Source organism: Callithrix jacchus, chromosome 2 (assembly GCF_049354715.1).
Source record: "Callithrix jacchus isolate 240 chromosome 2, calJac240_pri, whole genome shotgun sequence".
Classification (NCBI taxonomy): domain Eukaryota; kingdom Metazoa; phylum Chordata; class Mammalia; order Primates; family Cebidae; genus Callithrix; species Callithrix jacchus.
Window position 1 is genome coordinate 92912732 of NC_133503.1, and position 15316 is coordinate 92928047.

Sequence of the window (15316 nt, forward strand, 5' to 3'; positions counted from 1 at the left end):
TTCAGATATAAAAGAATACCAGTGTGCTTCAGGATATTGTTTGGAAAACCCTGGTACCTATAACGATAAGTTCTTCTAACCAGAAAACAAGTTGGGAAATATTTACATTTTTAAAGCCAGAGAGAAAAGAAGACAATTTATAAAAAGTACTGTAAATGTTCTTTAAATGTAGTTTCCCTATACTCATTCCCAAGGAAATACAGCAAACACTCAGCCAGTGATTGAGCCCAATCCTCCAGAAAGGCTGCAGGAAATCTCATAAATGCTCTTGCTACTTATTCCATGTGAATAGTGACCACAGAAGGGCCCATCTGTAGCACAGTGACAGACACAAATATGATACGCTGTATGGGCCATACAGCTGAACTCTGATGTTGTAGCATAAAAGCAATCATAGGCATGGAAACAAATAATCATGCTCTATTTTGATAAAACATTATTTACAAAAATAGGTGATGGGCCTGATCTGGCCTGGAGGTCATAGTTTTGCTTTCCTGACATAGGGTGTAATATTAGCTGCCATGGTGAGAAACCATCCTGCTTCTCAGTGTCGGGCAAACCAATCTTCTTGTTTACTCTTTTTTAACTGCATAAAATGGCAGGTGCCTGCTTGATAGATCCTTGGAATTAAAGGGATGGCAGGTGTTAGCAAATATAGACCTTGATTGCCATGTGTCCATTATAAAATATATGCCAGTGGCAATAAAAGGGAATGAAAATTGGATAATTTAGAAGAAGACAATAACAGAAATCAAATTTGCTGAGTGTACACTGTCTTTTCATTTTCTAATATATAAATAAATATAAATATATATATATATAGATATATGTAAGCAGTATAATGAAAACAGAAGACATCTTTTTGACTAATAGATAATTATGTTTTCTAAAAACTGGACCACCCACAAGCATACCTTTCCAGTTGTTCAAACAATAAAAAATCAGTAATTGCCACCTGAGGGGTGCTTAATAGTATTATACATGACTGTGTATAATAGGGAGATTTCTTTTTAATTAGGACCTTTATCTAAAAGTTACACTTTCAGAAGAATAAAAATTCTTTTCTTTTACCCTAGTGTACAGGAGAGAACACATGAGGATAAAGAGATCAGAAGCCAAACAGAATATTGAGACATAGAAAGCTGAGAGACAAGGTAAGCAGCAAAAGCTGTTCCTGGAGTTTATTTAACAAAGTGGGCAACCAGCACTTCATAGAGGATTAGCTTTGGCAAAGGCTGTATTTGAAACAAACTTAAGATGTTTCCAAAGACAAATATTAAAGCAATGTTTCTCAAAGTGTGATCCATGGGTCACATACATTGGAATGACCTAGGCGTGTTTGTTAAAAACAGACAATTGGGCCCTATCCTAGAGCTATTAAATTTGCCTCTCTAAGAGTGGGGCCAGGAAGCCACACTTTCTTCTAAACAAGATCTCCAGATACTTCTAATGAACACTACCATTCGAGAACATCAAACTGTGGAGTAGTAATGAAAAGGCAGTAGCAAAGACCCTACCTTATCTTATTGTGGATTGGTATGGGGCAAGAATGACCTAAGCCGCAGAAGGGAAACCCAAATATGAGACAAAAAAAGGAAAGAGGGCCAGGATATAGGAAAGCAGAAACCATGTCCTTCACCACATCAGCTAGAGATTTCCAAGGCTTTTGTAAGGAGGATCTGGAAGTTGATGAATAGCCCTATTCCCCAAAAGTATGTATAGGTAGTCCCCAACTTACAATTTTTTGACTTTTCTTTTCTTTCTTTTTTTTTTTTTTATACAAAAGGATTTATTAAAAAACCAGTAAGACACTACTAATCATGACACTGTCACACTGGGCTTTTAACACAAGACTTGCTCTACAATACTGGGGGGAGGGCATAAAACACAAATTGATTCTGAAGCATAGCAATTAAGAAATAAAACAATGAAAGCAAATTTCTTTTAATGAGAACTCAGAATTAAACTTCAGAGGGACCCAACGTCATACTTCCATTCGGGGACTTGATACAAAAAATTTAGTTTGAACTGCTATTAGCAGGTGGCAGGAGCCACCTTCAAATGAATCTTCAAATTGGAAAATACTGCTTCACCACCTGTTGGGGATAAGTTGCAAATGGAATAATTTAGTATGGTTTGTAGCTATTTTGATGACCACCTCGCCTGGATACCTTCCCATAACCACTCTGCTGGTCACCACCTCTTCCACGAGCTCTTCCTGCAAATCCTCCTCTAGATCCCCACTGTTGCCGTTGCTGATACTGTTCCTTCGACATGGCTACTTTTATTTCACATTTACTAAGACCAACATTGTGGTATTTCTTTTCCATTATCTTCTTCACTGGTTCTTCTTCCTTAAAGGTAATAAAGCAGAAGCCACGCCTCTTATTGGTCTTGTTGTCCATGGGGAGCTCTATGGATTCCACCTCACCAAAACCACCAAAGTACTCCCTTATTTTCTCTTCAGGCGTATCTGGAGAAAGGCCACCAACAAAAATTTTTTTAACCGGCTCTTTTGTTTTCATGGCTTTGGCCCTTTTAGGATCAATCACCTTCCCATTCAATTTATGTTCTTTCTGATCCATAACCTTATCTACACTCTCCGATTCTTTAAATAGCACAAAGCCAAAACCCCTTGATCGCCCTGTGATAGGATCTAACTTCAGAGTGCAGTCTACAACTTCACCAAATTTGGAAAAGTAGTCCTTCAGATCTTTCTTTGTAGTGTCCCAGCTAAGGCCTCCTATAAACATTTTTCATTCTTCCCGCTGTGCCGTCGCTGCTTCAGTGTGTCGTGGGGAGGAGTTTGAATGGCCTTCATCTTCCTCGTTCTTACTGGCGTCCAATTTTTTGACTTTTCAATAGTGCAAAACCATCTGTTCTTCTCTTTCGGTAAAATATTCTATAAATTACATGAGATATTCAACACTTTATTATAAAGTAGGCTTTGTGCTAGATAAGTTTGTCCAACTATAGGCTAATATAAGTGTTCCGAGAATTTTTATGTAGGCTAGGCTAAGCCATGATTTTAGGTGAGTTAGTTGCATTAAATGGAGATGTTTTCAACTTATAATGGGTTTATCAGGATATAACACTACTGTAAGTTAAGAAGCATCTGCATTTGTGTTTATATATGTGCACGTGAAATGTTCATTAAATGTATACTGTTTATGTTAGTACCCTGTAAAAGGCACATCATTTTTAATTCATTTGGACACTCTTAACAATTCCTCTTTTGTCTTTAAAAAGTTATCTACTGAAGCCAATAAAAATTGCTCCCACTATTGATATATGGTTATCAGGACTGAGGGCCTGACTCTGAGAGTCAAGACTCTGATGCCTAGGACAGGTGTGTTTATAAAAGGCTTGGTCTGTTACCAGTGGTGTCCCATGGTGCAGGCTGGAACTACAAGAGAACAGGGTCAGCATGCGCCCAGGTCTCCCTGCAGGAAGAGGTTTCTTGCCTAGTACAGTTGAGCCCACATTAAAAGGGTGCTTCAGGAGAGAAATCACCACCCTCCCTCTGCTCTCCCTTTCTGTAAGGCAAGTGTGAGAACAGACTTGCAGGCAGGGAATGAGCAGCCTGGGCCAGTCATTGCTATGCAGGGAGCTATCTGGAAACACCAGCTGCTGGCAACTGGCAACTGGTGAACATTGGGTATAAAGTTGGGTTTAGAGGCAGCTCTTCCAACTGCAGAGGGGCAGAACCACTCGTCCCATGGAGAGCCAATTTGTAGTGCAGCCATTCCCTGAGAGTTGGGTGAGCCCCTACTCCCAGCCATCTCATGACCTGATCCATGGAAAGAGCCAACCAACCCTTTACTCCCATTCCCTCCCTTCATTGGTCAGTTGATCTCTCCACAGGGAAAATAAACCATTATATAATGCTGCCTAACTAAGTAATGATTCTAACTCAATGTTAAGTACATGTTCAGAAGCATACACATATGTGATTACACACACACACACTCCCACCAGAGTTTATCTATACAAAACATAGCCACATAGCTTTCCTAAATTTTCACTTTGTTATTGTATTTTGAATAGATTAGCTTGAAGGAATGACTAAACTTGGTTGTCCATATTTAAGAGGGTGGTGTCAGCTGTTCCATCGACAAGAAGTATGACCCAAAGGTCAAAAGACCAAAATCAGTGTTCTACTGTGCACTCCACCAGGCCCACCTGCAAGACTACAGGCAAATCACCTTCTAGCTTCTATTGCTCAGTTTCCTCATCTGGAAATGGGGATGATGGGACATGTGATAAGCATTAATTAATGTTTACAAAGTGTTTTGAGGTCCACTGATGAAAGAGACAAAGTATTATTTTTCTCAGCACGGGCAAACACATGCTTGGTACAAATCCAGCTAAATCATGCTGAGTTAATTACCTGTAAGCCTTGAAACTGTTGTACCGAATCTATTTTGTACTTTCCTGCCCCAGGCAGATTAGCCCCTGTAGTGTTTTACACTGAATCACCAAGAGAAGTCAGCAGACAAATTGGGTCAAAAGATATGATCATGGTTCTCATAGACTCCGGTTTGCCTGAGATAATTATTTTGGAAGCAAAAAAGAAAAAGAATCAAATTTTCAAATATGCGATAAATGTTGGCTTATACAGGCAGCCTGCAGTAACCAATAATAAGCATGCAGTTTTGAATAATAAATAAAGATCAAGATGTGGCGCTATTAAAAAATACAGTGTGCCTACCATTCTTTACTCCATAAAGAAGTGATGTATCTTTGTAGCAAAGATGTATATATCTTTGGGATACATAAAGAATGGTAGTTATTCAAGAAAACTAGCAAACAAAGGTTGCTAGTTTTAAAACATTGTTTAAAAGTCCCAGACAGGCCGGGCATGGTGGCTCACACCTGTAGTCCCAGCACTTTGGGAGGCCAAGGTGGGTAGATCACAAGGTCAAGAGTTCAAGACCAGCCTAACCAAGATGGTGAAACCTTGTCTCTACAAAAGCATACAAAAATTAGCCAAGTGTGGTGGCACGTGCCTGTAATCCCAGCTACTCGGGAGGCTGAGGCAGAGAATCGCTTAAACCCAGGAGGCAGAGGTTACAGTGAGCCGAGATTGCACCACTGCACTCCAGCCTGGGCAACAGAGCGAACCTCTATCTCAAAAAAGTAAATAAAATAAAATAAAAATAAAAGTCCCAGACAAGCAAGGCATTTGATACAAAAATACAACTTTCTGAGTGATGCCACTTGCTAGAGAAGTGGAAGAAGCACACTGAAGGCTCCAAGTAAGACTATTTAATTTTTACTGTGAGCCAGGGGTTTAGACTAGCAAATCCAAATTTGGAGCATGTGACAAGAAAACCTATGCCAAAAAGAAGTCTGGGATAGTGTGAGGGCAAGAATGATCTTTCAGATATGGAATAAGTCAAATCACAGCTTCTTGTCCAATTAAATACAATCGGAGGGCACAATCTTAGCAAAAACACCAACTCACACGGAAGTTTCAGTCTGCCTTACAGAAAGTGAGCAGGTATCTTTAAGTCTTCTTGGGTTCAAGGAGGGATGGTTTTGCTGTAAGGAGGTGGCAAAAGCATAGCAGAGAAAAATTCAGACATCACTGCAAAAGTCTAGGGTAGTTATTCTCAAAATGTGGTCCCAGACCAGCAGAATCAGCCTTATCTGAAACTTTTAGAAATGCAAACATCAGGGCTGGTCACAGTAGTTTATGCCTGTATGCCTGTAATTCCAGCACTTTGGGAGGCCAGGAGTTTGAGACCAACTTGGGCAACATGGAGAAACTTCATCTCTACTAAAAATAAAAAAAATAGCTGGGTGTGGTGGTGCACACTTGTGGTCTCAGCTATTTAAAAGGATGAGGTGGAAGGATTGCTTGAGCTCAGGAGGATGAGGGTGCAGTAAGCTGTGTTCAAGCCACTGCACTCCAGCCTGAGTAACAGAGAGAGACTCTATCTCAAAATAAATAAATATATATATATGGTTCTATTCCAGACCTATTAACCCTGAAACTTTGTGGGGTTAGGGCCTAGAATTTGCACATTATACCAGGTGATTTGATGCCTACTAAAGTTAGAGCCACTGGTTGATAATTGCCAGTTAGCATCAGCTTGAATGTGAATCAACTGTTATCAACAAAAAAAAGTCATTTAATGCCCATTAATGATAGACTGGATAAAGAAAATGTGGCACATATACACCAGGGAATACTATGCAACCATATAAAAGAATGAGTTCATGTCCTTTGCAGGGACATGGATGAAGCTGAAAACCATCATTCTCAGTATACTAACACAAGAACAGAAAAGCAAACACTGCATGTTCTCACTCATAAGTGGGTGTTGAACAATGAGCATGGACACAGGGAGGGGAACATCACACATCGGGGCCTGTCAGGAGGTGGGGGGCTAAGGGAGGGATAGCATTAGAAGAAATACCTAATGCAGATGATGGGTTGATGGATGCAGCAAACTACCATTGCACGTGTATACCTATGTAACAAACCTGCACGTTCTGCACATGTATCGCAGAAGTTAAATAAATACATAAATAAATAAAATAAACAATAAATAAATAAAATAAAGTAAAAATGTCATTTAAATTGACTTCAAGCATGGGAAAGCTAATAAAATGAGAAATGCAAGTCAAGAGAGTTGATACTGAGGTCGGGGATTTAAGGTTTTATGAGTATGATAATTTCGTGGACAGAATCTGTGGTAAGTAAATGTAGGATGCTTTTTTCCTTCTGGAATCATTCTCCATCAGTATCCAACAAAACCATAAAAGGATCTTACCAGCTAGCTGTCCACCAAAATATATATTCCCCTTCTTCTGGCCCAAAACAACATAGCAGTTAAGCATGGCATGTGATTGAGCTCTCTCCTTTGGCATGTTCGCAGAGGTGTTGTGTACCACCTCCAGATCTGGACCATAAATGATTTCCATGTGCACTCCTCCTTTCCTCTTTCCCAACTTAGGTTGGCTGTGATGGAATGCTCAGAATGCTCTACCTAGAAGCCGCACGTTAAAGATGTCCAAGCAGCCAACAGCCTTGATTTCTGAATCGCTGTATGGTGGAGAGCTTCACTAGAACTGAATTCTCAGACCAAATGAGAAAGAGACAAACATTTTTGTTATTTAAGTGGCTGAATTTGATAAATCTATTTTTTTCTTTTGAGACAGTCTCATTCTGTTGCCAAGGCTGGAGTGAGTGGTGCGATCTCAGCTCACCGCAACCTCTCCCTCCTGGGTTCAAGCGATTCTCCTGCCTCAGCCTCTTGACTAGCTGGGATTAGAGGTGCTCACAATGCCTGGCTAATTTTTGTATTTTTAGTAGAGACAGCATTTCACTGTGTTGGCCAGGCCGGTCTCGAACTCCTGACCTCAAGTGATCCGTCCACCTTAGCCTTCCAAAGTGCTGGGATTACAGGCATGAGCCACCATGCCTGGCTAAGAAATCTGTTTTTTCATCCTCAGTTTACCTGTCCTAAATAATGTGTTGATTTTTAGATTCATGGGGTGCCATGAATCTACCACAACTTATACCAAAATGTGATTATCTTCTCAAATTAAAAAAAAATGTATATTCTGATAGTTTGATGCTTTATAAATCATTACCTAGAACATATGTACACGTACATGTCCACACTCCTGCCTGAAAATAACAAGAAAAAGAAAATTATTGCAGGCCTTCCTTTAGACTTATGTACATTCACACTTATGTTAACAAATCAAAAAGGCACAAAGTTTAGGGTAATATATTACCTTTTTATAATAGTCATGACGTAAATACATGCCTGCAAAGCAGTAGCTTCTAAATTTATCTTTCCAGAAAAGGGAAAGAAAACCATCTGTGATTATACTGTACCATGGATATAATATTTATTCATCTAATTTCAATGCCCCTCTGAGTTTAAACATCAAATTTAAGTTTGTTCAGCATAATTGTTTTTATATGTAGCTCTAACTCCTAAAAATAGGGCCTAACATATTCCTGCTGACTGGATACATTTATGTTGTATTTTCATTTCAATTTGCTTAGTCTCCTTCTCATTCAGGTCTGAAAGTGACTTGCTGGGTGATTTCAATGAAGTTACTTAATGTATCTGTGATACCACGTACTCAACCATTAAAAATGAGAAAAATTTGTGACGACTTTGATGTAAACGTTGATAAAATAACAGATGACATGAATTCTGGACTTTCTGAAAAAGTAAAGTTCTAGGCAGAGTGGATTCTGGACTTCCCAAAAGCAAGGCAACCTCTGACCAGGCTCTCCTAATAAGAACAGCACCTGACTTCACAAGGTTCACTGTTCTGCAATAACTAAGGGGGAATTCAACAGGGGAAATTCTCCTGTTATCATGGTTCTGAGGTCAAACAAGCTTGGACTGAAATCCCAGCTCTGCCACTTAGAAGCTCTGTGGCCCAAGAAGTTTCTTAACCTCTCTTAAACCCACATTTCTAATTTGTATAAATGCCTCCCCTCCACTGTGGTTAAATTGCTTAGAGCCTCCACATCATTTAAGACATGAAATTTTCTTCTAGCAGTAAGCAAGGCTCTGTACAATCTGACCTTAATCTCCATTTCCAACCTATCAATCCCTTGTCCATTCAACTTCTGGCTTCAGGCAAGTCATCTTCTTGCTTCCTGAGCACGAGATGCTCCAACGAGTTTCTTCTACATCTCTGTCGATCTTCCCTCAGCCAGTTGAGAAATGTCCTCTATTTTAGGAAAAAATGACATCATCATCTCCTCAGCAAGGCCTGCCAAATGCCCCCAGGCAGTCAGTCCCTCTACTTCTGAGCTCTCATAACACCAAGCACACACCTTCTCTTTGAGACTGATTACTCTCAACCATAATTATGTGTAATTACTTTGTTTGTTTGTTTAGCTCCTTCATCCTGAGTGTGAGCTCCTGGAAAGCAGTGACTCGCCTTACTTTAAGCTGTCCTTATCCACAATAAAGGCTTTTCAGCAGCTGTTTTCCTCTGCCCGGCGCTTCCCTTCCCTAGAGATCTCGTGTCTCACTTTGCTCAAGCGTCAGGTTCTTGCTGAGATCTCTTCTGAACTCTGTCTTTAAATTTGCAACCTGGACTTCCACTTTCCTTGACCCTTTTGCCAGGCCCTGTACCATCTTCTATTTTTCGATCTTAGCTAATACCTTTTATTTTTGTTTGTTTTTTTAAGTCGGAGTCTCCTTCTGCCACCCAGGCTGAAATGCAGTGGCATGATCTCACTTCACTACAACCTCTGTCTTCAGGGTTCAAGCAATTCTCCTGCCTCAGCCTTCCACGTAGCTGGGACTACAGGCAAGCACTACCAAGCCTGGCTAATTAATTTTCATATTTTTAGTAGAGACGGGGTTTCACCATGTTGGCCAGGCTGTTCTCTAACTCCTGACCTCAGGCAATCCACCTACCTCATTCTCCCAAACTGCTGGGATTACAGGCATGAGCCACCACGCCCGGCAATCTTAGCTAATACCTTTTAAAATATGGTATAGGCCGGGCACAGTGGCTCAAACCTGTAATCCCAGCACTTTGGGGGGCCGAGGCGGGTGGATCACGAGATCAACAGATCGAGACCATCCTGGTCAACATGGTGAAACCCCATCTCTACTAAAAATACAAAAATTTAGCTGGGCATGGTGGCGCGTGCCTGTAATCCCAGTTACTCGGGAGGCTGAGGCAGGAGAATTGCCTGAACCCAGGAGGCAGGGGTTACAGTGAGCCGAGATCGCGCCATTGCACTCTAGCCTGGGTAACAAGAGTGAAACTCCGTCTCAAATAAATAAATAAAAATAAAACAAGGTATAATTTACTTCTTATTCTGTGTATTGATTATAGTTTGTTTCCTTATCTAGAATGTAAGCTTCATGAGAGCAGGATCTTGGACTGTTATTTATGGATAAACTATAAGCCCCTAGATTAGTACTTAGGACATAATGGTGCTCAGGAACTATTTGTTGACTAGGTGAATGAGTGAATCTTTGTATCCCAAAGACCTAGAAGTTCAGTAACTATTAATTGATTTGATTAAGTAACTGTCTTGAAGTTGTTTTCATGCACAAAATGAAAGGAATTCAAATTAAGTCTCTCAGAAGAAAAAATCTATTACAGTTTTTTGGGCTCTGAGCATGAACTCCAGTTAGACAGAACTGAGTTCAAATCTCAGCCAAGACACTTCACTGCCATTTCCCTTCTCCTGATCCTTAGTCACCTCGATGTAAAATGGGTTCGGTACTAACCGCCACTTAGGGTTGTTGTCCAGAATCAGAGAGTACACTGTTTAAGCACTTAACCACAGGACATGGCACATTGACAGTGCTTTGTAAATCGTACCTGCTCATAAAGAGTGAGATTCTCCTATTATTACCACACACAACAATTGACCAAGAACTGCTTTTCAGTACCAGAATTCTGAGACCAGAGTGAACACAGTAAGTCTCTCTCTCTCTGTCTCTCTCTATCATTCTCTCTCTCTCTCTCTCTCTCACACACACACTCTCTTTCTTCCTTAAACTAGAGAATTGTGCCTTTAGAGCTGGCCCAGATCCCAGACATGCTGAGTAACAGAGGAGGAGGATGGGCACACACTTCTGTCATAGCTGCTTACCTGACTGCCCTTTCTTCTTCCATCTAACACACTATATCCCCATAGCAACAGCAACAAACCCTCAAGTATGGGTCTTCATTCTAACACACTGTAAATCTCAAATTAAAGTACTCTAAATTATTTTACTTCAACAGAGATATTTATTCCTTCTTTATTTCTTCTACTCATTCATTCAGTCATCCATTTAACAGTGTTTACAGAGGCTAACTCCCTATGTGAAGTACAGGGTATCTATCAGTGAATAAATCAGACATAGCACCTGCCATTAGAGCTTACAACCTAATGGGGCCTGCAGGCAGCAAACACATATGCAAACATAGAACCAGAAACTGTGATAAGTGTTCTGAAGGATACAAGCAGGGTGTGTTGAGAGATAAAGAGGGTGGGGACAGACCTAATTAAAGTAGGGTAGAGAAAGAGAGGTTACGTCTAATACCAAGAAATACAGCATACAATATAGTGGTAGATTTGCAGTTGACTATTTCATATCACTTTGCTTTGCCTCTCAACCAGACTACAAGCATTTTGATAGCAAAGAAGAGTCTTAAGCTATATCTGCAAGTTCTGAGCAACATGGCCAAGGCTGAACGTGCCTTAAGTACCTTGCATAGTGTTTGCAGAGTTGGCTTTTACTGACCTTTAATATGTTCAGGAGGGAATGGAAAAATGAGATTAGTAAAGTCTGTGCTTAAGCTCTTAATTTCTTAGCTCAATTTTTCTAAATTAATTGTACTTCTCACAATGAAAATAGAACCACTAATTCTTTTTTTTAATAACTGTATTTAGTTAAGAGTTTTGAATACAGTGAATAGAGAGAAATGTGCTACAGAATATATATATAAAACATGCAAGCTTTGAGGAAACCGAGTTTAAATGTGAAACTGAGTTCATTAGTTGACAGAATAAAATAATCTTCTATGATCATGATTACTTTACATAACAGATTTGCATCTGTAGTTGATTCTCATGAAGAGGTACAAGGATCTTGGCATGGCTTGATGGTGTTTTTAAGATGGACATACATAAAAAGAGAAGAAAAGACCAAGCCCAAGAAATGGCATAATGTAACACTGGCAAATTTCTCCTTTTTTCCTCTCCTGAGAATGAAGACAAACACAATTGGGATCCACTGGAAAGAAAAATTGCCTCATACTGTTCATTCATGAGTTTTCAGCTGTAATTAAGCATATAATGCACCAGATGGCTAAGTATTCAAAATTAGTACATTTCAGCTTCACTGAAACAGTTTAATTTGAAGTGTTCAAAATACCATCCAGTGGTGCTTACAATTGAGCAAGAATTCTTGCAAAATTCTGAAAGGTATATTAGAATATATGCCTCCTGAAGAAATTCACAATTTGATATTTCCTTACCATTTTCTTCTTTCTTTTCTGTTGGCCCATATGGTGAAAAATTCTTAAAATTAGATGTAGTGTACTTTTGTGTGCTGCACATAACTAACTTTCAACCTACTTTAATGTGGTAGAATAAGTTCCTGGCCCCATTTCTTCATCCTTTTCTGAATCTCTGTGCTTTGCCAGGTAACAATGCAGTTTTTCACACTCTAGAAATGAAGTGTATTTCCTTGCCTCTTGACTTTGGACCTAGCCATATGATTTATTTTGGGCAATGGCCTGTGAGCAGAAGCGATAGTTGCCCGTGCTGGACCTAGGCTTCCAAGAGTCTCATGCCTCTGCAATTGCAATTGGACAGCTGATGCCCCTTTATTCTTTGCTATCGAATGAATAGAGATGAAGCACAACTGAGCATAACCCATATCAAAAAGTGAAGTGCAACTGGACCCTTGGCTTGAGCCAGAGCTCCTCAGCCAAGTACAGCACACTCCCAGTTGATTTGCAAACATATGATTGGGAAGAAATAATTGGCAAGTCCAATTACTGAGTTGTGGGGTAGTTTGTTATGCAGCAATAGCTAACTGATACACTATGTCTCTGCCCTATTCTCTGAGGGTGTCAAGGAAATAAGCTGAAGAAAGAAACTGCTGGCCAAACAAACAAAAAAATCAGCCAGGCATGGTGGTGGCTCACACCTGTAATCCAAGCACTTTGGAGGTCAAGGCATGCGGATCACCTGAGGTTGGGAGTTCAAGACCAGCCTGACCAACATGGTAAGACCCCATCTTAAAAAGAAAAAAAAAAAATCAAAAATTATTATTTTTGATATATTTGTCTTAGATATCCAAAAGATTTTAAACTTCTTTGATCTAAAAAAATCTTACTATTTATCCTTGACATATCAATAACAGCCACTTAAAATTCTGCTGAGTTGGCTTTACTAAAAATTTTTTAATACAAATATCAGTGTAACTATTATTTCAGACAAAAACATATAGGCTGAAATTTTTCTCTTCACTTAAAATCTGTGTCAGGCTCAAAATTCTAGAGAGGGATACTTTTAACTGTATCTGCTAAAGAAAAAATTGAATATGTGTCTAAGCACTGTGATTATTTTTTCAAATGTTAATTCACTATGCTATCTGTCAGATATTCTACAGGACTTTTTAAAATAAATTACTTCATTAAGTATTTACAACAATATTTTGAAGTAGGTTGTTTTACTCTTAATGAGTGGATTCATGATTGCTCAAGGCAGCACAGCTACTTAGCATTAAAATCTATGCCAGGACCATCTGATTCCATTTCTTTTCCCAAAATACAACTGTATCTCCCAGAAAACAAAATCCTTAACAAAACGATCTGAAAATGTACATACATATGTATGCATGCTATATCCACTGAGCATTTGTATTATGGCATCTTAGCATTAATATTGAAATCAACAGATACCTCTTTATGTTTTTTTGGAGAAATGTAAGATGCTTTGAGATGAATGCTGTCTTTCAAGTGGTCAGAATAACTTTTGATGTGTGGAGTAAGTGCTACCACTTAATTTATTTGTATCCTATCTATTAAATGTCCACCGTTCTTACCAAAGAATAAGCTTGAGAGGGCAGGGCTGTTACCATTATATCCACTGTTGGTATTGTCCAGCATAGTACTGGCACAGATGAAAATTCAGCAGGTACTTGTTGAACAAAAACAAAATGAGTGGGCTTTTAAAGAGTTCACCTAAACCTCTTCTCTTCTGCCTACATCAAGTCTCTAACACCCCACAGATACGCCAACCCTAGATACATAAAAGATAAGAGGCCAGGAGGGGTGCTTCATGCCTACAATTTCAATACTTTGGGAGCCCAAGGCGGGAGGATTGCTTGAGCCCAGGTGTTCAAGACCAGCCTGGACAACATAGTGGGACCCCATCTCTAAAAAAAGCTATTTTCTTTTTTCTTTCTTTCTTTTTTTTTTGTAACTAGTTAGGCATTGTGGCACACACCTTTAGTCCTAGCTACTTGGGAAGCTGAGGTAAGAGGATCGCTTGAGCCTGGAAGGTCAGGGCTGCAATGAGCTGTGATTATCCTACCACACTTCATTGAAACCTGAACATTGCAACAGAACAAGACTCTGTTAAAAAAAAAAAAAGATTTTCCTTTACAATTAATTATATCCAATGTACTTATTCTAATCTGATCATTTTTCTACCTCTCAGCCTAAACTAAGAAAATGTAGGGGGTCTGGTTGTCAAATGTATGAGCTTTCATGGTGGCCTGTAAAACCAACAAAGTTGCCTGGAGTCCACACAAGAAGAAATTACTATGGAGTTAGAATTAACAAAGGGTCATGTGCCATGAAAGCCAGTTAAAAAAAAAAGGAGGAAGAGAAAATGAGAAATCTGAATAGGTGAGTGAGATTAGGAGGCCACCTGCCACTTTTGTTTAAGAATAAAAACTGAGGGAGTTGTTAGTGGAGGGGGGAAAATAAAAGTTGAGTTAGAATATTAGAACAGGAAAGAACATTAATTGCTATTAGGAATGCAGGGCAAAGGCAGGAATTCTGGGCAGGAAAGAAACCTTGGTTGAGGAGTTAGGGCATGCCAGAGGGGTCAAGGACAAAGAAGGGCTGGGATGGAAGTTCAACGTTTCCCCATTGGATGTTGAGAAAAGGTCTATGGGGCGCAAGTTCTTACAGGAAGAGAATTCCTGGGCAGACATGGGTGATCTTGGTGGCAGTTGCTCACTGGAATATAAAAGGAAAACATGGACAAGAAATCGGGTTATGATTATTTTGTCAGTTCAAACCACTCAATGATTCTGCTGTGCATTTCCCTCTAGAAACTCATTCACTGTGACTATGTCTTGTCTTTTCTATCTTTCTACAATTTTTCACTCTCTCTGCCTCATTCTGTCAGGATCTCTCTTTCACTCTCTCTTTCTATTTAACACTTTCTTTGCTTCTCCTTCCATCCGAATGGTGTGTTAGAGCCTTTTTAAAGCTCATACTTGATTTTCCAGATAAACTGCATGTGTGTGGTGGTCACTACAAACACTGGTCAAGAAGACCACTCGTGGATTATGGGTGAGGGCTGAAGGACAGCAGCCCTTCCTGGATCCTTAGTCATGAATCTGCCTGATACTAAGATAGGGAACCCAGCAAGGATTCGCCAGGGTAGACAACACGGTCATGTAGACAACATGGTTGTGTGTGTGAAGGAGGCAAAGAGAGAAGTAATATTGGATTGCAGATTAGGAAGAGCACTGCATCAGAGATTAGCTAGCCCAACACTGTTATTTTATTGATTACAAAAGGATAAAAGGAGAGTAAATTCTAAATGTAAAACACCACTTTGAAATGT

General features: G+C 39.6%; 1 pseudogene; it reads right to left on the reverse strand.

Moving 5' to 3' along the window:
- Positions 1-1928: 1928 nt before the first annotated feature.
- Positions 1929-2843, reverse strand: LOC100397832 (heterogeneous nuclear ribonucleoprotein D0 pseudogene; annotated as a pseudogene).
- Positions 2844-15316: the final 12473 nt, after the last annotated feature.